We start from the raw sequence: 26,294 nt of genomic DNA, 5'->3' as shown, positions 1-26,294 counted from the left end.
CCTATTTTGCAGGTATAAGAGGCAAGAGAATGCTAATGGCATTGGCTTCTTTTCCCAAAAATGGCTATTCTTCTAAACAGCCTTTTATGTCTCGATGTAAATTGGGAGTAATAAAGGAGACCATAAAAATGTACAACTATATCTCTCTGCTTCATTTGTTTGCTAACTGCAAAGCAAAAGAAAATAGAAAGTAACACAATGCAACAAGAAATTTGAACTTGGAAGTGGTGGTCCTGGAAATGAAGATCCAGTTCCTGAGGGATGGACCAAATAAAGTCTGTGCCACAGAACTAAGGAGCCAAGGAGTTTCAGACTCACTACCATACCTTAAAAGTACAGCGATGTTCAAACAGTTTCACAGCACTTAGAAAAGCAAAAGGCCTCTTACTTTATAATCAATTCATCTGGACAGTTAGACTCACCCAGTAGGAACTCACAGAACTTAGGGATGAAAATCCTAAGTTAGAGACCATGAGCAGGGGCTCTTCAATCAGTTCTGATGTCTGAGATACATGATCTTTTAAGAGGGCTCCAGGTGATTCTAATAAGCTGTAAAACTATCCCAATTGCTGCTGAGTTTGAGTAAGAAAATTTGAGGGCAACAATATCAGTGAATTGGCCCTGGAATTATAGCTAAGGGAGAGGAAGAAAAGAAAGATCCTTCCTAGTGGACTTCTAGAAAGGCCATGTACCAAGTCATATATCTTCTGAAATTTAAGCTTCTCTGACTTGCAAATTCATGTCCAAACTCATATGGTAATAATAAAAGGATTCCATGGACACCTGCTAGAGTGGCCCAAACCTAAGCACAGCACTGAACTTCGACAAGGAGAGTGATTCTCTCTCAGTCTGGGGCAACAATTAAGTACAGTGGTGTTCAAACAGTTTCACAGCACTTAGAAAAGCGAAGGACCTCTTATTTTATAATCAAGCAATCAAATTCCTCTGTACATATCCAAAGAATTAAAAACGGATGTCCTCACAGATGTCTATGGCAGCTTTACCATACTTGCCCAGACTTGAAAGCAAAGATGCTCTTCCATTAATTAACGGATGAACTGCAGTTTATCCCAGCAGAGGAAAATTATTGAGTAATAAAAGCAAATTAGCTATCAAGCCACAAAAAGACAGGGAAGGACAGTCAACACATCTTATCCACTGAAAAAGAAAACAGTGCAATAACGTTCACCTTGTATGAGTGTTATTCATGCCAGTGTCTGAAAAGAAAAACGATGGAAACAGGACACAACCAGTTCCTGTCAGAGGTCAATGTAAAGGAAAGGGTAGAAGGATGTACAGGATGTTTAAGGCAGTGACAGCATTCTCCACTACAGTATAATGGTAGACACGTGAAGGGTACAAGTATGGAAGCCCATAGAATATATTCTAGCAAGAAAAGATTTTGCTGTACACTAGGGACTTAGGGTGATGATGCACAGACAAAGATTCACTTATTGTTAGAAGTGTGCGAGCCTGCGTGGGATATTGCTGGCAAGAGATTAGCACAAGTTCGAGACAGAAACTATATGGAAAAATTCTCCATATTGTTTTAGAAATCGTACCGTTAATCATACATTACTCTGAAAAGTAAATCCCGTTTAAAAATATACAACAAAGACCTTGGCTTCAGGAGATGTGGTTCTTGACGCCTTATCCTTCCCTGTTGACTAAAGCTCCTCATGGCTCTTCTATGACCATGCCTCTTTCCCATAGACTGCAAGTGGGGAGCTAAAACTGGGGCCAATATGAGCTTCTTCTTGGCCATGAAGAGAAGAGGTTGGAAAGAGAGAAGAGCTGAAGCCGACAGTGAGTTTTGAGCACTGGAGCTTGTTAAAATGTATAAGTTAGTGCTTGGACTGGCAGTAGTGGTTACAGTCCCTGGATAGGAAGAAGTCACTAAGAGGTGAAGGGAGGGGAGGAGAGAGGAAAAGAGGAAGAGGGGCTGAAAAGTTAATCTACATAACAACTGAGTGCTAAGCACTCAAGGTTTTCCATGCCAACCTGTGGCTTAGACACACTTTAGCTATTAATCATCACCTTGCTACTTTCCAAGCCACCATTTATGTGGATGACTATGTGGAGAGCTTGGTTGCTGGCATGTATAAGTCATATATCCCTTGCTAACCACACCAGGTCCAAATATAGGAAACAACAGATGACTCCATGAAGCCACTATGGTCCTGCTTTAGTGTGACACAGGGGTTCTTGAAAAGTCACATTACTTCAAACTAATTACTTTTAAAAACATCTCTAACACGATCATGGAATTTGAATATGAGTAAGTTGGACACCCAAGAGCTAATGGTAATGAACGCAACTTTAAACAGAGGTCTTTCCACTGCAAATAGATTTGTCAGACAACTGAGGAGACTCAACCTCCAGCCTTCCTCTGGTGTACCTTCTGAGTGTCTCTGGAAAGGGACACAGGTATCCACAGAGAGAGAGATAAGCAAAAGTTAATCCCATTCTTTTATTTAATAGTTTCCCTTTTGGAGGAGATTTTCTGCATTCAATTATAATGTAACATTTACGATAGTAAAAATATGTATATTATAGAACACAATGAAATCATAGAGGTTTTGTTGTTTAAATGATGTACATTATAACAGTGTGGTAGGCAGTATCAAGGCACTTGACTTTTGATATTCTGTCCATCTGCTTAAGTTTCCTATTTCTTTTGAGAAGCTCAGTATGAGTTCAAGTCTTTTTCATAATACACCCACCCCATCCCACCCCGGCGCCTGCTCCCTTCATGGGGGATGTTTATATGGTCAAGTGAGGTAAAAATGGAAGCCTTGGGTATTAGACAGGGGTGATGTATTAACTTGGGTATCCTTCATTCCCATTACCCCAGCTATGTGGAAGAGGTCAATTCTATTAGCAAGAGATCACAATGACAACCAGTGGTCCTGTGCCTGGAGAAAGGAACATCTTGAGACTGTGACTTGGCCACACAGTACTCCACCAGATGGAGCCAGAGATTGAGAGGACACCTTCTCAGGGAGGAGTAAGACAGAGTAAGCAGAGTAAGGAAGACCACACTACCCACCCAAGCAAGGTCATATTAAATTCAAAAGCAATTGGGAGTCTAGTGTTCTCTCATGTTTTCTAAAGAAGCTACTTGTTTTCCGGTTCTGGGCATGTTCTTGCAGACATTACCAGAGCAGAAACGAAGTGATGTGCTACAAAGATAGCAGGCTGGGAAAACCTTTGATTAACTGGACATTAACCTACCAGTATAGGTCATGGTTTGTGGTGAGAAAAATATTGAGGGATTTTACTTGTACCATTGTACCAGGAGAAAGAGGATAAATTTAGATATTGGCCTACCATATTCATTGCACATAAATGAACAAGTTCTAAAGACTCGGAGCAGAAAGATATAATCTTATTTTATGTAATTTAAAAATCCATTTCTGTTTGTAAAACATGTATCCCAAATAAGTCAAGGTATACCCATAGTTCGATAGCTTTTCCATTCTGATTTATAGAAACACAAGCTACAAGCCTAATGTGATTTAAAAATTGACATCTCCTTACAAGATCATTTAAGGTTTGAGAGACACTTAGTACTGACAAAAGTGATGGGAAAAAAAAACAAAAGAAACAACACCACCACCAACAAAGCTAAAACAAACAAACCAACAAAATCAGCCAAGTCTTTTTTGCAATCCTCTTCCCTATCAGCAGTTCTGGAGATCCTTCTGCTGATATTTCTGAGTTATCCTTTAGAAAGCCCATTCTTCATATTCTTGGCCCAGCACAAATCTGTGTGCTGTCCTCACTGGAGCACTTTAGCTGTCCATTTGACAGTGGTAGGAATCTGAACCTATTGTGCAATGCCTTTAGGAGGAACTCTAAAGGCTCCTGGAGATGTGTGTTTCTTTCCTCACTTTGACTAGATGGATCTCCTACCCCAACTGACATGTATCAGAGACTCTCTAAAGAATAGAATTGCCATCTCATGATTCAATTTCTAGGAAAGATGAGCTCCTAGAAGAAAGAAGCCTCATACAAGTGCCTTGACTGCCCTTTTGCTTTAATTCCTGTTACTGTGTTATATTTACCTCAATGTCAGAACTAGAATTGTTCAGAACTGTTTTCTCTTGAGAGCCTCACTGCAGAGAGAAGCCAAGGACATACTCTGATATGGAAAATGTGCTTTCAGAAGCATCGTTGCAGCAGGCAGGAAACTAGCAGTCAGTAATCTACATTTGGGAGGAGACTCCTCGAGCTTTGATAACCTTACAAGATGTTTGAGTGGTTTGGCAAACAAAAATTGGAGAACAAAACTACTATAAGTCAGTGCATCGACCTTGCAGAAGGTGAGTGTTTCCCTCCAAAGCTGCCTTTTTCTCTTTAGTAGACAGATCCTTCAAATACCTTACAAATTGTTACATTCCAAATCCAAGCATATACAATAGTAAACATTCCCTTTCTCAAGTCAACTTATTCATCATGGCCAATAATTTCATTTCAAGTCTTTTCCCTATGGCAGTGTGTGAGTTGAATGTCTCCTAGTTTTCCCGATGAACAACTGGCTGACGTACTTCCCCGTGTCCCTCTTTCTGAAGTGTAAAATTCAGGAAGAAAAAAAAAATCATTGTAGAACGAAAATAAAGTAGATGATCATATATTCCTCATGTCAAGAAATCACTTTTTTTCCTGAATGGGAACAAATCACTTCACTCTTCCAGAGGGTTTGTCTATCTCACTCTTTCCCACCCTACACTGAGGAGAACTTACCCTCTTCTGCCCAGAAGCAGAGACAGGGTGGAGCCTCTTCAGTACCTTGCCAAGATTTTACAGTGACCGGACAAGTAGGCACCTTAAAGCTGTTGTCACAGGTTGGCATCACAAAACAAATAAACTAACTAAAGATGCTTTAAGATGTAAAAACTTGGAAGAATTAATGATCACTGATTTTTTTAGAATCCCATAGGAACTTACCTGGCATAAACAGAAGCCAAATCAAAAATTCCTTAAGATGTAAATTTATTTTTGCCCTCTTATTTAAATACCTCTATACCCAAACATCTCTGTTTATATAGGTCCAAAGTCTATAGCATCTGTGGATTTAAATAATATGCTCAGATGAACATAGGTTTAGTTTTAAAAGCCTAACATGAACAGGTTTTCTTCTTTTTTTTTTTTCAAGTTTTCTTAGGGTTTGCTCATGATTTTCCGATCAAAAAATTATGTAAATAAATGATATCATTCCAGGCAATACGTTCAGGGAGTTACTACATTAAGTAAGCAAACGTCATATAAAACTCACATAAACATAGTTCTTCATTCCGCTTCCTTTGAAAGCTGTTTATTCGTGGAAACTAGTTCCTTTTTTAAACTTTCTTACCTTTAAACTGTTTCCAAGCTCAAAGGGCCCCAGGAAGGAATTCCTAAGCCTGAAGCTATACCACCCTGAAAGGATCTCCTTAAGTTTTACAGTTGTCAGGTGGTGGGTAACTGGGATGGGGGAAGAGGAGAGAAGCGAGTGCCAAGGGTACTTGTAACACACCTGCCCCAGAGAGACTTCTAGGGTCCTGCAAGTAACTCAGCCTGGATCCAGCCTTGAAATCCAGGATCTAAGGGTTGTTGAATATCTGAAAAAAAGGGTAAAAGAAAACTAAAACCTCCCATACAGTGTAACTGATGGCAGGGCTGTCAACCTACCTCTCTGATCTGAACTGATTCTCCTTGTATCATAATCTGCTTAACTCGATCCACTCTCAGGGTGAGCTGAATGAAGACCCCGGTACATCTGCTTGTCTCAAGCTGTGGACTGCTGCAGACCCATGGCCAGGAGCATTATTCCAGCCTGGAAGCAAGTGGTCTGCAGAAGGGCGAGTGGGAATTGAAAGAGCGTACCCCTAAACGGGGGACGTGTCTCTCTCTCCAATTGTGGGATGGGGTGCCCCCAGGAACCACGAGTAGCCATTCTTGATGTAAAAGCACGAGGTAGCTTTATTAACGAGATCCCGGGTCTTAGCGGGATCCCGGGTCGACACGTATCTCACACAGGAGACAGAGGAATCGACCCCGAGCCTCCAAACTCGGGGGTTTATATAGGGGAGGTTAGGGGCATTCGCGCGGTTACACATGATTGGTCAATTCAAATGGTGCACAGTTACTTTCGGCGCGAAATTACATCAGCAAGGAATACGTGCTCTCTAGCAGCTCGGCAGGCAGGTAGGGTGGCTCATCTCACTCAGGGGGGTGAAGGAAGGGGAGGGGGTGGCTACAGATGGTCAATGTCCTTGGGGCTGATAGCTGGTTTGGCAAGTCCTATCTCTGGCTCTCCCTCAGGCACGTCCGGCCCTGCACATCCGGACTCTGACAATGAGTAACCTTTTTAAAACTCTAGTTCTACAGAATCATGGTAGGTTCACTGGGCGGTGCTCCTGAATATCTCGTATCAGGTTATTTTTCCTGTATAGGCAGAGATGTGAGAAAGAATAAGCCAGTTATGCAAGGCCTTAACAGTGCTTGCCTTTTCATGACAAAATAATCATGCCGAGTTTAATGAATTTACTGGGTCCTACAAGATATAATCTACTTTATCCAGCAAACATATAATGCATTTCATTGAGTCTAAATATTACAAAGAACAATTTCCATCAAAACCTTTTGAAATTCTGACTTTATCATTTGTCATCTATTCTGAGATTAGGACAAATTATCTCCTGTCACCAAATGCCTTATCACATGACCAACTGCCTTAGTAAAGATGTTTTGGGTAGTGAATCTGTGAGGCATAGCTATTAAGATCATTTTTGGCTGTCCATCATCAATCAAACCTACTCCCTCTCTTTTTGATTTTTTAAAAAATATAATTAAATCTTCCGCAAAATCTTCAGGTGGTAGTCCTATGATGAAACCTTACTATAGGAAGGAATTTCCCTTGCATAGTTTGCCCAATACTATCTGAAATTTAGAACCAGGACTCTGTCTATTCCAAGCAACAGTGAAATTTACACTGCTACCACTTTTAGATCAGATTGTATCTGTGGCTATGGTTTGAAAGATGGTACCCACCTCAAAATCCATGCTCAAACTTAACCCCCAGTCCAAATACTCAAAGGTGTGCTCTTATGGACTAGACTCAAGCATGATTTTATGCCTTTGTGAACAGATTTGCACCCTTATAAGATGGTCTGAAGTTGAAAGCTTCTATCATTTGTTCTTTGGTCATATAAAGACACCCTATTGCTGTTATCTTTCCTGGGGACACATTGTCTCCAAGAAATCCCATCTCACTGTCGGTGTGCCTTAGTTATGAAGAACATATCTATTAGAAGTCAGGAAACCTGAGTGGGATGAGTCGGCAAAACTCCATTTGTCTAACCCAACAGAGAACATGGTTTAATGTGACCCTAGACTTCATGGAGAGTAGAGAAGCTAGGATTCCTTGCATAAAAAACATAATGTTCATCACCCATGTGATGAATGATACTCTTCGAGTCAAAGACTTCCAAATACTCCTATCTTAAATAGCAGTGACTCATTTAAGGGTCGCTCAGAGAATATTTCAGTTCTTGAAAAAGAAACCAGGAAGAGAGTAGATGGTCTAACTGTTCATTTTTTCTAGTTCCTGCCAAAATACTTTGCCTAAAAACTCTGATGTGCAACTGTTCCTGGAGTATGGTCTTGTTACTATTTTCTTCAGACGAGTGGGAAAAAGTACAAGATCACAGGAAAGGGCCAGGTGTGAGGGGGATTTTTTTTTCCTAGCACCTTGCAAGTCCGAAAGGTTAGATTAAGCAAAGGCTGCCCCCTTGCCTCTTTGCGTTGTTATTATTATTTTTAAAAACAACTATTTATTTTTCCTGTCATCAGTGAACCAGGACATCCAAGCACCAGTGGAAATACACACAACACTCATATAGGCGGTGTAAGATGTTAGAATTTAAGCAAACCGTGTGTGTTTTTTAATTAGAAGTGATCCAAATGCTTTGACAACTCTTGAAAGAATAACATATGAGGCATTTCAGGTTTCCCCTGCAGTCAGGCTCAGTGCTCCCAGCCTTTGAAGTTGCTGATTTACACACATCTGTGATGGGCTCAGCTGGACCCACCACTTTCAGACAGCTTCAGAGTCACAAGCCCCAGATGCGCTGAATGTAAAGGGTTTGAGAGAGCAGCACTGTTCACCCTGGCTGCCCTGTGGAATCATTGGGGGGGGGGCTTCCAGAACATTTTAATACCTAGGCTATGGCCCAGAATGTCAGGGTTATTCAGAGAGCTGAGCAAAGACCATGTGCCCAAGCTGTATCCCCAAACCTTAGGACCACCTGGGGATCTTCTGAAAGTCAGCATGCTCGCTCGGGCTATTCCCCAGAACTCGAGCATCCGCTGGAGATCTGAGCAAAGCCCTGTGACCAGACTGAACTGCAAGAACAGTTCAATTACAGTTTCTGGCCAGAACTCTAATGCTGGCATTTTCAAATATTTCTTACATAGAACTATGAGATAAAATGAAGGACACTGATATTTTTGAACTTCAGATGAATAAACACAATGTTTTCATACATGCAGTACCTAAAAATTTCTCCCTTAAAGTCTCCTTTCTAGTGTCATGGCCCATGTTTACAAACACCACACACACACACACACACACACACACACACACACACAGACACACACACACACACACACACACATACACACACACACACACACACACACACACACACACACACACAGACACACACACACATACAGACACACACACACACACACACACACACACACATATATATATATATATATATATATATCTCAAAAGCTAAAATCCATGTATGAAGCCAAACATGTTCTATATTCCTTCCTTATTCTGGGTTGCCTTTAATGTAATAATTTCCTTTCCCATCCACATTCTTGCAAATTTCTTTGTTCTTTGTACCTGAATGAAATTCTATTATATATATATATATATATATATATATATATATATATATACATGTGCTGTATTTTCATTGTCTATTCTCTGCTGATGAACACATAGGCTAGTTCAGTTTCTTTCATATTGTGAATAGAATAGCAATAAACATAAATGATGAACAAGTATATCTGTGGCAGATACAAGAGCTCCTTAGGTATATGCCCAGGACAATCATACCTTGGTCATAAAGCACTTCTATTTTCAGGTTATTTTCTCAAAATCCATATTGATTCCACAGTAGCTCTCTCAGCATATATCCTGTCTGGCAGTAAATGTTGTCCCCATCCTTACCAGCATTTGTCATCATTTGTTTCCTAACAACAGATATTCCAGTGCCCCATATTATTGTGCATTTGCTCCAGTAGCACTTTACACATAATTAAAATGTGTAGCTGGAACGACGGGTCTTTCTGCTACTCTTAATGTGATTATCAGCACCAGCTTTATCTGGGAGAAATGCAAATCCATGGGAGCCACTCTTCCCTGCTGAATCAGAAACTTAACTTAAACCAACTATTAGAATACTCAGGAATATGTTAAATTTGAAAAGCGCTTGCTTGCATGACCCACCGCAGAATTTAGCAATGTCTTCAATTCCAGTGTGCAAAGTGAATTGGTAGCCTCTACTTTTCCTCAAACTCTGAACTAAAAGACCCCTCTCTCTTTTGCTAAATAATATTAGTTTGAGAATAGAATAGATTATATTACTGCTAATGGCTTGGCCATCCCCTGCCATTTTTCCTTCTCTATATTTACAGGACCTGGATTTTAACTCTAGTCAGAAAATATTAAGCTGGGCTAATGTCATTAGCTGACCAGAAACTCAAAAATGGTGACTTGAACCCGAACTGCCTTTGTAAATATACTCCTGCCTGTAGGAAGGGCCCTGTACCGTAACTCCCTATCTGGTTCTTTGCAGGCATGGAAGACCTCATGTCTTCCAAATGTGTACATATGTATGTGTGTGCATGTATACTTATGATACCGTTGCTATTAAAATACACCATTTAGGTCTTAGAAATTAAAAAGGATTATACTTTAGGACCTTCATTTAAAGAAAGCTGAAAGCTTACATAATCTTCTCTACAATACATCATGTTTCATTTAGTACCCATCTCTCATCGCAAGATGAACTCAAGGGTTGAAAACCACACCAAGCTTTACAATGACACTTGTCTGAAAATGTATCACTCCAACCTCAGCATTTTTTTTTCAAAGATTCTCACCTCCTGATCCAAACTCAAGGGTGTTGGCAAAACTTTCAGTAAACAAACAACATCTCCCGTACCATGTGAACAAGGTATTAAGATGGGAACTTCTACATATTTTTCTTCTCTACTATCTCTGTGTGTGTGTCTGTCTGTCTGTCTGTCTATCATTTATTGATCTATTTTTGAGATGGGTTCTTGCTATGTGATGTAGGCTGACCTACAACACAATATACTTAGTAACGCAGCCTGTTCTTGAACTCATGCTTCTCCTACTCTCAACCTCAGAGGTGCTGGGTGATAGGCATGTAGTAGTGCAGCCAGGCTCAGATTTATTCTCTTGACTTGAATAAACCACTGCCTTGAAGCTAATATTTTCTGTTTATAAGAGTATACCTTTTTAACTGGAAAATATCATCCTGAGTGAGGTAACCCAATCACAGAAAAACACACATGGTATGCACTCATTGATAAGTGGCTATTAGCCCAAATGCTTGAATTGCCCTAGATGCACAGAACACATGAAACTCAAGAGGGATGACCAAAATGCGAATGCTTCACTCGTCCTTTAAAAGGGGAACAAGAATACCCTTGGCAGGGAATAGGGAGGCAAAGTTTAGAACAGAGGCAGAAGGAACACCCATTCAGAGCCTGCCCCACATGTGGCCCATACATATACAGCCACCCAATTAGACAAGATGGATGAAGCAAAGAAGTGCAGGCCGACAGGAACCGGATGTAGATCTCTCCTAAGAGGCACAGTCAGAATACAGCAAATGCATAGGCGAATGCCATCATTAAACCACTGAACTGAGAACGGGAACCCTGTTGAAGGAATCAGAGGAAGGACTGGAAGAGCTTGAAGGGGATCGAGACCCCATATGAACAACAATGCCAAGCAACCAGAGCTTCCAGGGACTAAGCCACTACCCAAAGACTATACATGGACTGAGCCTGGGCTCCAACCACACAGGTAGCAATGAATAGCCTAGTAAGGGCACCAGTGGAAGGGGAAGCCCTTGGTTCTGCCAAGACTGAACCTCCAGTGAACGGGATTGTTGGGGGGAGGGCGGTAAGGAGGGGAGGATGGGGAGGGGAACACCCATATAGAAGGAGAGGGGAGGGGTTAGGGGATGTTATCCCGAACCGGGAAAGGGAATAACAATCTAAATGTAAATAAGAAATACTCAAGTTAATAAAGATAAAAAAAAAAAAAACCCAAAAAACAAAAAAACAAGAGTATACCTTTTTAAAACTACAAATTTGAGAGTACTCTCTCTTTGGTTGTCAGCCTAGCCCTTAACAGCTGAACTATCTCTCCAGTCTAGCACTTAAAGTTTTAAACTAAGAAAAATGGTGATCTACATTTATAAGTAGTCTAGATAAATTAAGAAATTCATTATTATTCAGAACCACAGATGTGGAAATGTTCCTAAAGGTGGATATTGCTTTGTCCGTTTCTTTTCAATTTTTAAAATAAATTTTGAGGGCATCATATTCACATTGGTTCCTCTTTATGTCCCTCTCTTCAATTTCTACCATATCCCTTTCACTTTTAAATTCATGGCATCTCATTCTTTTATGCATCTATTAAATATATAATATTATTAAATATATTAATATGAAATTTGTATTGTATGTCTCTAATATATATAAACGTATGTGTTATAAATGTTGTTTATATGTATTTAGGTTGACATCTGGGGGTTAATTAACCTAGAAAAAGGCTCATATCTGGAGTGGATCGAGTTTCCTCTCAGCAACCATTGACTGTCTATAGATCTTCTAGAAGCTCTTCTATCCTCCTTGTGAAGATATCCCAGCCCCTTTTACCTGTCAGTCAGTGTTGTCATTTTTTAGGACTTGCTTGGGCAGCCTCTTCATTGAGATTTTCTGGGGAGTTTCCTGTCATCTATGTAGAAGACTCTATCTTAGAAGCAGACATCACATTCTGGTCCTCTGTCTCTTATAATCGTTTTGTCTTCTGTGATATTCCCTGAGCCTTAAGGTTACACTGTAGACTGGGACTGGGAACTACACAGGAAGTTGTTCTCTACCTATTAACAAGTTTTTTTTTTTTAAAACTAGTCTTCATCTGCTGCAAAATAAAGCTTCTTTGATGATAAGTGAAAACAAATCCATGAGTATCAATATTCAGACTGTAGTTAAAATTTACATATGTTTAATAAAGTGGCAGTAGGAGGTTCTTTACTAGGGTCTACGGTATCATGGATCATGTATAAGTAGCAGGCTAGTTTTATAGTAATTGAATGGGCCTTGAGCTCTATGGTTAGGCGGTTGTAGGTTACTTTAGTCTGTAATGGCCAGAATTGCCTTCAGGCTATCATGCCTTTCTAAGAGTTGTTGCTTCGTACCCATCACAGCTGGGTAGGATTACACCCTGCAGAATGATTTTGTCCTGCAGAAGCTTTCACTGTTCCTTCCAGTACTATGAGATAACTTATCTATTCTTATTTCATGTATATGAGTGTTTTACCTTCACGTGTATCTGTGCACCACATGTATGCCTGGCAACATCAGAGGCCAGAAGAGGATGCTGGAATTTTACATGGTAAGCTATCATACTGGTGCCAGAAACTGGACCTAACTCTCCCATTAGAAGAGCAAGTGTTTTTAATCTCTCCAGTCCCAGTCCTTAAATATAAAAAAGATAAAAGAAAAAAAGAACCTAGGAAGTATAAGATAACTGAGAATTTGACTTGACCATTTACACTTCCACCTAAGGAAATCTTCAATGACTAAATAAAATGCTTAACTAACTGATTATTCTAAATCAGAAGAACTCATAATATTTTTGCTGTAGGAGTCAACTAGTTATAAAATACTAAAGGGACTTCATAATTAAAAAAAATAGCTACTGCTATTTTATTTGTAGCAATTTTCTCCTTATGACTAAAATGTAGACTTATCTTACATTTTTTTCTCTTCAATATTCATATAGATAGCAGTAAACTTAGTTTGTTCCTCAAGGTCATTCCTTAGGCCATGAAATTGCTGACATATGTTAGGTGGCTTCTATTTGTGCTCCTGGCTTACAAAGTTACAAGAACCACTTTTTCCCATAGGCTCTAGAGACATTCAAGCCAACACCCAAATAGGGTGGGCCTGATCCTCCCTGACATGAATCCTCCAGATTGACATTAGCAAGAGCATCCCCTTGTGGGCAGAATACAGGCAGAACTGTGGATTATTTCATGGCTTATGCTAATAAGATAACAGGCCCAATTCTTGTCCTGGGTTCTTGGCCATATACAATGTGAACTGCTTAAAAAGTAAACAATTAAAACTCATTTATGAGAAGAAATACATTAAAGAATCGTGTAAAGTATACATAAAGTGATTTGCCAAGAAGATATATAAAGATTCTTTTAAATATTACAAAATAAATTGTACATTTCCAAAGTCATGTTTACTAAAACCCATTTTATTATATGATATAATAATATGTCAGACATATTATTAAAATATTCTAGGTAATATAAAATGGTAACAGTTTCTTTTGTTCCTTAAAACTAGAGACATTCTAAAATTACATTCATATTTGTCACTTACTCTCATACTTTCACCAAATATTTCTCCTGTTTGCTTTGTTTCCAGTGATCAAGGTGGCCATTTAAGTCACAATTAAGCCAGGGATTGAGGTTAAAAATTGTAGTCAAACTTGATACAGATACTTGTGGTGATAAGATATTTATTTCCCCTTGGGTAAACCCTGACTCTGAATTGAAAGTATAGCTGCCATTCCTAGGTACCTTTGATGTTGAAGAAGTTGATTTTTAAAAGTATACAAGGCCCAGATTTTCTCTTGTTTCACAGGAATTATGTTCAATTTTTCCTATATTCTCATGTGTATGTGTGCTTGTGTGTGTGTGTGTGTGTGTGTGTGTGTGCGTGTGTGTGTGTGTGTGTGTGTGTGTTGTCCCAATGAACTTGTATTAGATATCATCCCTTAGATCCTGAGACTGTATTCATTACTGTTGCTGAGTAACAAATCACCCCCCACACCAGAAATATACAGCATTGCTCATGATCCTACAGCCCAGGCATCTTCGAGTTTCATTTGCATAAGTAGTCGATGTTACCTGAAACTGCAATCATCTAAGATACCTGCTGGCGGGGATTTCAATAGAGCTATCTACACCCATAGGTGGTCATGACAGCTGGTTGGGATTGCAGAGGCTGATGATGTAGCCAAGCAACACATGGCCTCTTCAGCATTGCCACCTCAGAGTCCTAGCTGCAATACTTTGGTGGTTTAGCATTGGAAATCACAGCTTTTCTAACCTGTTTGTAAGCAGCAAATCACAAGCTCAAAGGGACAAGATAGTATCCTATCTCTTGATATAGTAATGACAAGGGTCCAGAAAATATTGTAGCACTATATGTTTTATTATAGTCATGTTTTGAAGAACTACTCTAGACTCTAATATTATTTTGTAAAATAGATGGAATGGATATATAGATGATAGGCAGAGAGATAGAGACAAGAGAGAGAAAGAGAGGAACCCAGAGAGAGAAGATAGATAGTAGGATAGATAGGATAGATAGATAGATAGATAGATAGATAGATAGATAGATAGATAGATAGATAGATAATAGATAGATTGATAGATGATAGCTCAATAGGTAGGTATATAGATAGTTGATGATAGGTAGATAGACAGTCAAGGATGTGGAGAAAGAGGAACACTTCTCCATTGTTGGTGGGATTGCAAGCTGGCACAACCACTCTGGAAATCAGTTTGGTGGTTCCTCAGAAAATTTGACATAGGACTACCTGAAGACCCAGATATACTACTACTGGGCATACACCCAAAAGATGCTCCAACATCTAACTAAGACACATGCTCCACTATGTTCATAGCAGCCTAATTTATAATAGCCAGAAGCTGGAAAGAACCCAGATGTCCTTCAACAGAGGAATGGATACAGAAAATGTGGTACATTTACACAATGGAATACCACTAACTATTAAAAACAATGACTACATGAAATTCTTAGGCAAATGAATGGAACTAGAAAATATCATCCTGAGTGAGGTAACCCAATCACAAAAGAACACACATGGTATGCACTCACTGATAAGCAGATATTAGCCCAAAAGCTCATAATATCCAAGATACAATTCATAAACCGCGTGAAGCTCAAGAAGAAGGAAAACCACAGTGTGGATGCTTCAGACCTTCTTAGAAGGAGGAACAAAATTACTCACAGGAGGAAATATGGAAAGTGTGGAGCAGAGACTGAAGACCATCCAGAGACTGCTCTGCAAAGGGAAGCATCCCATATACAGCCACCAAACCCAGGCAATATTCTGGATGCCAAGAAGTACATGCTGCCAGGAGCTTGATATAGCTGTCTGCTGAAAGGCTCTGCCAGAGCCTTACATATACAGAGGCGGATGCTCACAGCCAACCATTGAACTGAGAACAGGGTCTATAATGGAGAGGTTAGAGAAAGGACTGAAGTAGCTGAAGGAGTTTGCAACACATTAGGAAGAACAACGATATCAGCCAACCAGACTTTCCAGAACTCCCAGGGACTAAACCACCCTCCCATGAGGACACAGGAATAGACCTATAACTCCACCCACATATGTGGCAGAGGATGGCCTTGTTGGGCATCAATGGGAAGAGAGGCCCTTGGTCTTGTTAAGGCTCAATGGCCCAGGGTAGGCAAATGTCAGGGTGGGGAGAGAGGAGGGAGTGGGTGAGTGGATCAGGGAGCACCCTCATGGAAGCAGGGGGTGGGGATGGGATAGTGGGTTTCTGGAGGGGAAACCAGGAAATGGGATAACATTTAAAATGTAAATTAAAAATGTAATGAAAATATATTAATAAAAGTGTGTGAGAGTTTGTCTGAAGTTAGTTTTCTAGGTTGAAATACCTTTTAATATGGCTATACTTCTTATCCTCAATTCAACAGGAGGAATTAGCACTATGAAACAGGTGGGATAGTCTGTTACCTTCATCTGTCTTTACTAGTTGTTCAGGAAAGGTTTAGGAAACAAAGAAAGGAGAAATGTGAATGTGAGTAGAAGTAGTCATAGGAGAGGAAAAGGAGAACTGAGGGGATAGAAGGAAGAGAAAATACCTAGGAATTCTGTCAACACCCTTCATCCAGGTTCTGCCCCATCACAGCACCCTTACCTACAGCTTAATTGAGAAAAAACCCAAACTTGAACTCAATCTAACCCACTGCACCTTACTTATGTGACATTTTGTACACAGTCAGGCCATAGCTCAGCCTTGTTCCTTTGTTGTGCTGGGTTTGCCTTCTCTCCCCTCTTCACCTAGTTTTGCCTATTGGAATTGAGAGCAAAACAACCAACTTGTAGTCAAATCGCTGTTCTCACCCAGTGTCTCCTATGCCCTGTTTGATCCCTTTTACCTTTGCAATTTACAAAACCTCACGATTACTTTGGTTCTGTAAAACATAAATCAATACACACACACACACACACACACACACACACACACACCACTAGATGTTAACCTACACCCCCAAACTTGTTACTAAGACCGTATTGCTGGGGGTGTCATATGCTTGACCCATTGGAGATGCAGATTTCAAGCCAGCACTGACCTGGACGCTTTATCTTACCAGCTGGCTTTTGTAGTTCTCGAAGGGGGTGCTACGTAGGCAATGGGGGAGAACTATAGTCAACAGACTTACTAAGCTCTGAACCCTGTGACATAGAATGATGACCAACCTGGCCAGATTGGTTCATTGGTTGTAACACTGGCACAAATGTTTTAGTTGTAATCTATCATTTTATGATTTGACTGAAGGCCTGTTCCTCAAGACAAAATTCATACATGGTACTGTTACCTGAGCCAAGAATCCTAATCTAGAGAGATCAGAGGCTGTGGGGAAGAACTTATCAATATTTTTTTTCTGTTTAATGGATATAGTATTATAGTTTTAAGGTGTACCCTACAAACTTATGATTATAAACATCTATTAGTATAGTTTTCGGCTTTGATCAGAGAAACTTATTTTTACAGCAAATCACATTCAATGCAAAGACTGACAGTTGAACAAAGAACAGAGAATAAGAGATTTGGGGTGTTTTGGCCTCAATGGGACATCTGTATCTCACTCCTTTCTTCCAAGGCTCAGGTATCATAACAGGCAGTTGAAAAATTCTAAGAGTCAGAGGTGGGGGAAGACAGCAGAAAAAAATGGAAAAACCAAGTATTTTCTGGACATGGCTATAGCTGTAATTTCATGAACAAGATTGTACAAGATCAAGTCAGAAAAAAAATTAGCATACATGCAAGAGGCTCTTGCTGTCCCAGCTTTAGTTGAGCTGTTGAAAAGGGATGGGCTACTGGGTGCTGGTAGTCAGCTGTCTTCGGATGTGATCTTTGACAGGCGGTCTCTATCCCACTGGATAGTCCTACACCCATGCACATACCGCAATACCAAGTGGACTCTGGGTTTAGAAAAAGATCACATAAATCAGGGAAGGAGAAAGTGGTGAACAGATAGGGAGAGAGTCGGAAGAGAGGGGATTGGATGAATTAGATCAAGACACATTATTTCCATTCATTTATGAAATTCTCAAACACTCGCTTAAATTGACTCATTTCTCCAAGCTTTGTACAAGTAAGATAAGTCATTTCTTCCTCGTGATGTGAAGGATGTCCTAGTCGTTTTCTCTTGGTCTAAGAGTACATCTCCGAATGTATCACTGATACATGTTATATTCTCTAGGTTATACACTCACATAAACATAAACACATTATAAAAACCATAAGTCAACTATTTTTATAAAAGTTAGCAGAGTTCTAAACACAAGGAGATTTAAAATGATGAGTCTGAAGTGATTTTTTTTCAGTGTTTTAAAAGGGATTTTCAATACCCTTCAAAAAACAATACATGAACAGTTATCAGCTGCAATACTCTCGGCACATACAATTTTTATTTGCGATACTTAAAATCATGCTCAACAATGGTGTTGCCAACTCTAACTTTTACCTCCATTTTCAACTAGAATAAGACATCACGATATTATTGTATGTTCTCAATAATGTATCTTTGGCTCATTTTCCATCCTCCTTGTTCTCTGCCAAACCCTGTGCCTTCTGCCCCCAGGACCCTTTCCACTCCCATACCATGTGTTCTATTACCTTACCCTCTCCTCTTAGGAAAACTTCCTTTCACTACGCCATAGTCCCCTTTCCATTTTTGTGATTGACGCCCACACTCACACCTACATATATCCTTAATTTGAAGTCATGATCCTCACACGATCATGTGAGGGATGTCCCATTTGCCTTTTGGTGCCTCGTTTGCCTTGCTTAATAAGAAAAGTTTCCAGCTTCATCTATTTTCCTAGAAATTTTATAATTTCATTATCCTTTATAGTTGAATAAAATGTTAGTATGTGTATGTACCATTTTCATCATGAATCCATTGATGAACATCTAGGTAAAATCACTGTGCTTGCAAGGAACACTAATGAGCAAGTACCTCTGTGATGTGATAGAGAACTCTTTATCTATATGCTCAGAGTGATGTAGCTGAGCTGAAGGGTAGTTCTATTTGTTCTACTTTTAGTACCTAAGAAACCTCCTTACTGATTCCCACAGTAGCAGCACTGATGCTCCATCATTCCCTACATTCTGGCCAGCAATCACCTCTGTTTAACCAGTTGATTCAATGTAAAAGTAGATTTGAACTTACATTTCTGTTTGTTTTGTGTGAGTCCCGAGTCAGTGTGGCGGGCTGGCTCTGATGAATCTGCTGATCACAGTTTGGCCACGTAGACCCCGGAACCAGCAACCCCTTTCTTGGGGCTTTTCAGCAAGCCAACTTCACTGCAAATATTTGGAGAGAAAGGAGCTTGAGGGAAGCCACATCTGAAGCCCTACAAGTTTGAGTGTTAGCCAGGGTCTCTATTCTACTTTTGGCTTTGATTAGTGTCTGGGAGAGAGAAATCCAATTGACTCCTGTCATGTTAATGTTAATTAATTGCTTGTGGCGTCTGTTCATCAAGTGTGAGCCCAGAAAACCTGTTTGTTCACTTATCACGGGGGTGAGCTAAGCAGATGGGAAAATATTATTTTGGCATGTTTTTGATGGCAGCATAATTTATTTTTATCACACTCTCTTTGGTGTAGGAAAAGAGACTGCCACCTGTGCTTTGTGGATGAGTGTCAATGATTTAGACAGATTAGCTTACTGCTTAGGAGAGAAGCACAAAGAAAATTGCTAGTATAAACTCAGCTTTTTGCCCATTTCTAAATACTGCATTTGTGTAATATTGTACTGAGCAGAACACAGTCTTTATGTTCTCTTAATCATGGAAAGTACAGATAAAGACACGATGATCTCTGCCTCTGTCTCTCTCTCTGTCTTTCTGTCTCTCTGCCTCTCTCTGTCTCTCTCTCTGTCTCTCTCTCTCTCTCTCTCTCTCTCTCTCTCTCTCTCTGTGTGTGTGTGTGTGTGTGTGTGTGTGTGTGCGTGTGTGTATCTGTGTCTGTCTTTCCTTCCCCCTCCCCCATGTGTATAGCTAGGTGGAATATGTAGGTTTAATATGTAAATTTGACTTGCCTAAGTCATGATATTTGTAACTACTTTTCAAATCCTGGAAACATAAGACATATCTTGAATAATGTAAAAGCAAATTCTCATTTTCAGCAATGATTTCGTTTACTACACAATCATTTAAAATTGAAAAGCAGACCACTATTAACATTATAATTTATATGCTACTTACCGTTCAAGACTTGACATAGAATACCAATTATGAAAATAGCAGAGTGCGAGATTTCTTCCTGAATTATTCCAAACATGTTATACTTTGCACGGAGTGAGTTTAACATAAATGTAAATTGCTAGGGCTTTTGTTTGCTCTTTCAAAGGATTGTTTGTTGTAGTACTCACTGCTCTTCTGTTCCCTCAGAGTTGAAATAATTAAGATCATTTGCAGAGCCTGGTTTGCTCATTTCGCTGAATGACTTTGCTGCTATGGTCCATTATGTCTACAGGAGAGCCCCCATTATTTAATCAGAACATCTGGAAGCCATCATGTGTGGTGAAAGTCAAGATGTATCCTCAGTGTTAAGCTGCATTCATGATAAAACTGATGGATGGAACCAAAGTGTATAGGTGAAGAAGATTAATATTTGAGACTTGGACCTTGTGAAAGGACAATTACAAAGGGAACTTTTGTTCTATTTCACCTTTTGCTTTATTTTATACTACCATATTTTACTTTACTGACAGCTTAGTGGTCATAATCTGACTGACAGAAAGCTCATCCTATCTGGCCAGAGTCAGAACGTTTTAAGAACTCTGTACAGTGGGAGAGGTCTCAGCCATTACTCTTTGAGAGAGCTCAATGGCTACCTCTTCCTGAGATGCCTTGACAAGGACTAAGCTACAATGAGAAAACCTATTAAGTATACTGGGCACATTGCTCTAAGCCCACTCCATCCTTCCTGTTGCAGAAAGAAAAGGAAAAATTTCTAGAATCAAAAGTTCATATTAGTTTAATTACCTAAGAATGTGTCTGAAATCCCAAACATACAGCTTGATTTTAAACAACTCCTACCCCTGTCAGTTTTCACACATTCTCTGATCTTTAACCTTTGTTTTCCTTCTCTTTAATTTTAAGAACATCTGTCCATACTACCGCTTCACTCTCATCAGGAAATACAATCACTAAGATAGAAAGGAGTCTAGCAGGTGAGGTGCAGCAGCTCCACCTCTTAACACTGATGCTCAAATGACTCCCAGATGAACAGCTGGGCCCCTCTACAGCTGGAACCTACTCACCTGGTGATGTAGAGAAAGAAGCTGGTGAAGGATCAAAGGAACAGTAGAAGAACTGGGTTTGTGATCTGTATACAAAACACACTGGGGAGCGTAGAAATGCAATTTGGCTAGGATCTAGTTCTCATTTATGCATTGATGAGAAAACATAGGGAACACTTGATCAAATTAAAACTAATCTCCTTTGGCAAGTTTGAACTTAGCTTCTATGCTTTTCTCTTAATCTGCTACACAGATATGTACTTAAAATAGGAATGTGGGTCTACTGGAGCATGAAATAGTTGAGATCTATTCAACAATGGGGAGAATGAGAGAAATTTCTTTAGAAGTATATTTTTGGAATGTAAGCCAGTTGAACCTGAATAGTCACAGATAATTTAACATGATCCCTAAGCCATTAGGGAGATTTTTATTGCAGAGACTGGGCTCCGAATTAGTGATGTCATCTCTTAGAAATTGGTAACTATAGAGGTTATCCTATGTAAGGTAATAATAACTTCATCATGTTAGAGAGGATGCAGGTGGAAGAGGATCAGATGAGGTGGAAGAAACCGACAGCATCCCCCGTCCTCTCAGCTGTGTCATGCCCAGACTTCTTTGTTCATCCCTATGTGACAATGGGCCCATGGTCCCTAAAGAACAGATGAAAATGGGAAAAGTGTACAGTGAGGGCTGGGGACACAGCTCAGTGGTTTAGAGCACTGGCTGCTCTTCTAGGGGACCCTGGGTTCAATTCCCAACACCCACCTGGCAACTTAGAAATGTTCCAGGGGAGTCTATGTCCATTTTGATATACATGGGTACCAGGCCTTTCAGTGGATTCATGGATACATATGCAGGTAAAGCACTTCTACAAAAAAAAGAAAACTGTGATATGAAATATTGACATCAGGAAATATACCCTTTCTACATCTTCTCTCATAGTCAATGGATTAACAATGTTTTCCAACTCATTCTATAGACCCAGAGAAGTCTGGGACTTTTAGGCTTCTCTCACTGGTTCCCAAAGCTCACCAACTCTTTCCAGAGGAATGCATCTATTATTAGCCTGATTTACAGCACATGCTCACTCTATCTCTCATGCCACCTACAATTTGATAAGCATTATCTTGTACAAAAGCAATTTCTAGTTCAACTTCATACATCTTGAACTATAAAATAGCCGTGCCTTTAAATAGTAGATGAACTATGTCAACTACTTCATCAATGAGCTATGAACTATGGGTTCTCTGTGAAATTGCTAAAATCTTGAGAAATTATACAGCTTACGTTTTAATAAAGTACATTTACTATTTAAAAAAAATGATGCATGAATGCACTTGTTCCTTTTCTGTTGCTGTGACAAAAATATGGTCAGTGGGACTTAGAAGAGAAAGGGTTGATGTAGTCTTGTGGGTCCGGACATTTAAAAGTCCATCACCACACAGTAGGATGCAGGGAAACATGGCAGCTGACACAAGATTCTGAAACTTCACATCTTGTATTATGAGCATTAAACATAAAAGAAAAATGTGGAAATAAGGACAAGCTTTAAACTTTCAAAATCCTCCTGCAATGATAAACTTCTTCCAACAAGGCCACACCTTCAAAACCTCTCCAACCAGTGCTATCATTTGGAAAACAAGTGTTCAAATACATGAGCTTATGAGAAACATCCTTACTCACACCACCATTCTGAATAAAAATAATTTCAATGTAGTCAAATAACTAATGTGAGAGTCACATTCCTGCCTTTATTTGAGACACACAGTAAGACACTGGGTGAAAGAATATGAAATCTTGGAAAATGTTAAGTTCAGAGATAAAAGACTAGAAATAAAGGGAAAAGTGTGCACTAGGGTATCTGTAATTGTTCTCTAGACCTTTGGCAAAGCACATATCCAGGATATTTGCAATGGCTGCTGTATTTTCTGATTATCAGTGTGTAATTTTTTTTACATTTGGCCATTAAGTCTGTAATCATATGTGGCCTCGACCTTAGACTGCGTCAATACTCACTCTTCTCTTTGGTGCATTGTACCCACATAAATATAAGAAAATTGCTAGGCTCAAATCATAAAAGAAATTGCGGTGAGAAAACTAAAGGAGAAATGTTATCCTTCTTGATGAAACTTGCAGAGAGGTAGCCTGGTTTGAATGTTCAGTACACTCAGAAGTCAAATTGTAAGTGTGAGGGGGGAGAATGGTGACTAATGAAGGAGGAGGAGGAGGAATCACAGCACTAGAACATTCCTGATATTTGAATATGCTGAAGGCTCATGTATTTGAATATGCTGAAGGTGACTCTGGGTTAATGATAAGATAGACATCACACACAGCTTTGGGTAAGGTATAAATTTTGATGCTTTCACTAATAGTTACTAATAGCCAGCAGAACCTATATGAAAGGAACAAAACAACTGGAATTCCTAATCTCCTGTGCAGTATCTCAGTAGGGTTAGTGACATAGTTCAATCCTAATTCAGTTTAATAATTCATTGAGTCTGTATGTGTCTGTCCAGATAAGCAAACTCTTACAGGAAAAATCTTTAGACTATGCTTTCTCTTGGAGAGAAATCATAGTCTTACTGTGTGTCTCAAATAAAGGCAGGAATGTGACTCGCATAGTAGTTATTTGATTACATTGAAATTATTTTTGTTCAGAATGGTGTGAGTAAAGATATTTCCCAAAGGCTCATGTATTTGAATATGTGTGAATTTATACATATACCACAATCCCCCAAAGTAGTAGCCAAATTCCATTCTGAGTATATCCAGTAAGCAGATCCAAGCTGATACATAGGAAACATCCTTAAAATGGAGGTTAGAGAGGATTTCAGCAATGGAGAACTTGCTTGGCATCTACAAATCCTTTGTTTGATTATTCGTATCATTTGAAGGAAGCAGTGCTGGACCTCAAGATCAGTGATTGCTTTTTGATGAACTGTTCTTCCTTTGAAGCTGGGGATAGAAGCAATTGCAAACCAGTGAGATATCTTCTTCAAAATAATTGGAATGTTGAACTCTGATCTCCTTAAGAACTGTGTGTTTTAAGCAAGACAATTGAAGCAATGTATGCTTCTTCCTGAGGGATGTTCTCTCTTGAAACATATATTCATGCATTGTATTCAGGGCCATAAGATAGTATTTTGTACATTTCTTTTGCCTTTTTAGAATTGTATAATTTTATAGGATCATGTAATTAAAGTTGTCAATTTGGAAAGCTCTTACACAGACATGCTGTCAATAGCCAGCTCAGAACCTGGTGTACAGTAAATGTTGTTAGGTATTCTTTGAGAGATTAAGTTCTTCTAGAGAGCCAAATGGGTGTGAAAGGTCTCACCCAAAAATATAATTATCAAAAGATTCCTTTAGATTGTCACAATTCCGTGAAAACTAGATCCATTTCTTTCCTTTCTTCGTATTTGTTAAAGCAGGTCTTAAAAGTACAGCATGAACCAGAGGGGCTCAAAAGCTACCATTGACAGCTATCACCCAGGTATGCTGTCACATTCTCATTCAGCTCCGGATGGTTTCAGTTAATCCTACACAGATTATTTGACCCTTCCCTTTTTCCTTATGCAACCTTCACATAAGTGAGTTGTGTAACTTTTATGAAGTCACTGAACTTAGAGATTGGAAGATATAGATTGCCTGGTTTCTACTGTTCTTTTTTTTTCTTCAAATTTTAAAAGGTTATTAACAACTACTTTGGTAGCTGAATCATTTTTGGCAGATACATCCTCCTTTTTCATATATTCATACTTGACTTTTGACTTGCTGCTAGAGAAGTATGCGATGACGTCAGTCAAAGCTTGATATATGCTTGGTGCTTATCTACATGCCTACTCTTTCCACAGGACGTGTGGATGTAGTAGCCACACCTTCCAAACACAGACTGTAGCTCTGAAACAAACACAGTTGAACTCAGCCTGGATTTGTCCGTCTTCCCGCTGACCTGAAATGATGGAGACAGAAAATTAGCATTTATTGCTGTAAGCCATTATGGCTGTGTATTTTGTTATGTGACATTATTAAAAAAATTACTGACTAATTCAGCTGTTGGAGATCCGATGCCTTTATAGCCTTTGGTGCAGTTTTATGTAGATATTGTAGCAGAATGGTTCTCCTGCCTCTCCTTAAACTGCAGATTGAATGGGGATTATAGTGACTCCATAGTTAACATACATCCACTACATCTGTGTTGTGAGAATCATTGTACCAAATGGACATGTTTCCTTGTATCATTATTTTAGACACGACAATCCATCCTTAAAAGATATTTTACATTCATTGTGATGCAGTTAGGAATACCTTCTTTTTCCTCATATGTTTCACAAATTCTTTAATATTTAACTTAACAGCCACCCTTTCCCAATTTCCCCAAATAGGTGGTTTCCCATCTCCGTTAATGTCTTGTAAAAACTGATATTATGAGCTATTCATACTGTTTTGTATGTGAAACTCTGGCCACTCTCCCCAGTCTAGTGTTGAGCTGCAGAAGCCACTGCTAATATACAGACGGAAGCCAAGCTACAACTGCAGCTTCCAGAAGACAAATAGAAGGTTCAGTTGAGAGAATTAATCTTAGCACCACGTGTAGGTCTTGATTATTTATGAATCAGGTCCTGGGAACTGAAAACACAGCAGAGATTCAATGGTGACTACAAGACAGAACAGCAATAGAATACATCTGCCATTTTAGTTCTCATCTTTTTCCTTCTGAATCCACAAGACACTCTGTTAATAGAAATGAAATCCCCCTCACTTCCTCATGCCCAGAGGTAAGCTTCGTTATAACTACTAAATTAATGTCTTTGGTGGCTTGAATGAGAATGGCTCTCACAGGGTAATATATTTGAATGTTTGTTTCCTACTTGGTAGATGATTTAAGAAGGATTCAGATCTGAGGCCTTCTTGAACAAGGAAGAGGGATAGGTTTTGAGGTCTGAAAAGTACAAGCAGGCCCAATGTCTGTCTGTCTCCTTCTCTTTCTCTCTCTCCCCCTCTTCCTCTCTTTCCCTTTTCCCTCTCTCTCTCTCTCTCTCTCTCTCTCTCTCTCTCTCTCTCTCTCTCTCTCTCTCTCTCTGATGCCTGCTTCCTAAAGATCAGGGTGAATTCTCAGCTACTGTGCTACTGCTCCAACACAGTACCTGGCTGCTGCCATGATACCCACCATTTTGATAATGAACTCCCTTTCTGAAACTTCAAGCAAACCCCTAGAAAAATGTTGTCTTTTAAAAGTTTCCTTGGTCATGGTGTCACCTCACAGCAATAGAACAGCAATTAAGACAGTGTCCTTACAGTATTAGATCAAAAAAAAATTCACACACAACACACACACACACACACACACACAC

Source organism: Rattus rattus, chromosome 5 (genome assembly GCF_011064425.1).
Source record: "Rattus rattus isolate New Zealand chromosome 5, Rrattus_CSIRO_v1, whole genome shotgun sequence".
NCBI lineage: Eukaryota > Metazoa > Chordata > Mammalia > Rodentia > Muridae > Rattus > Rattus rattus.
This window is presented reverse-complemented; position numbering follows the sequence as displayed.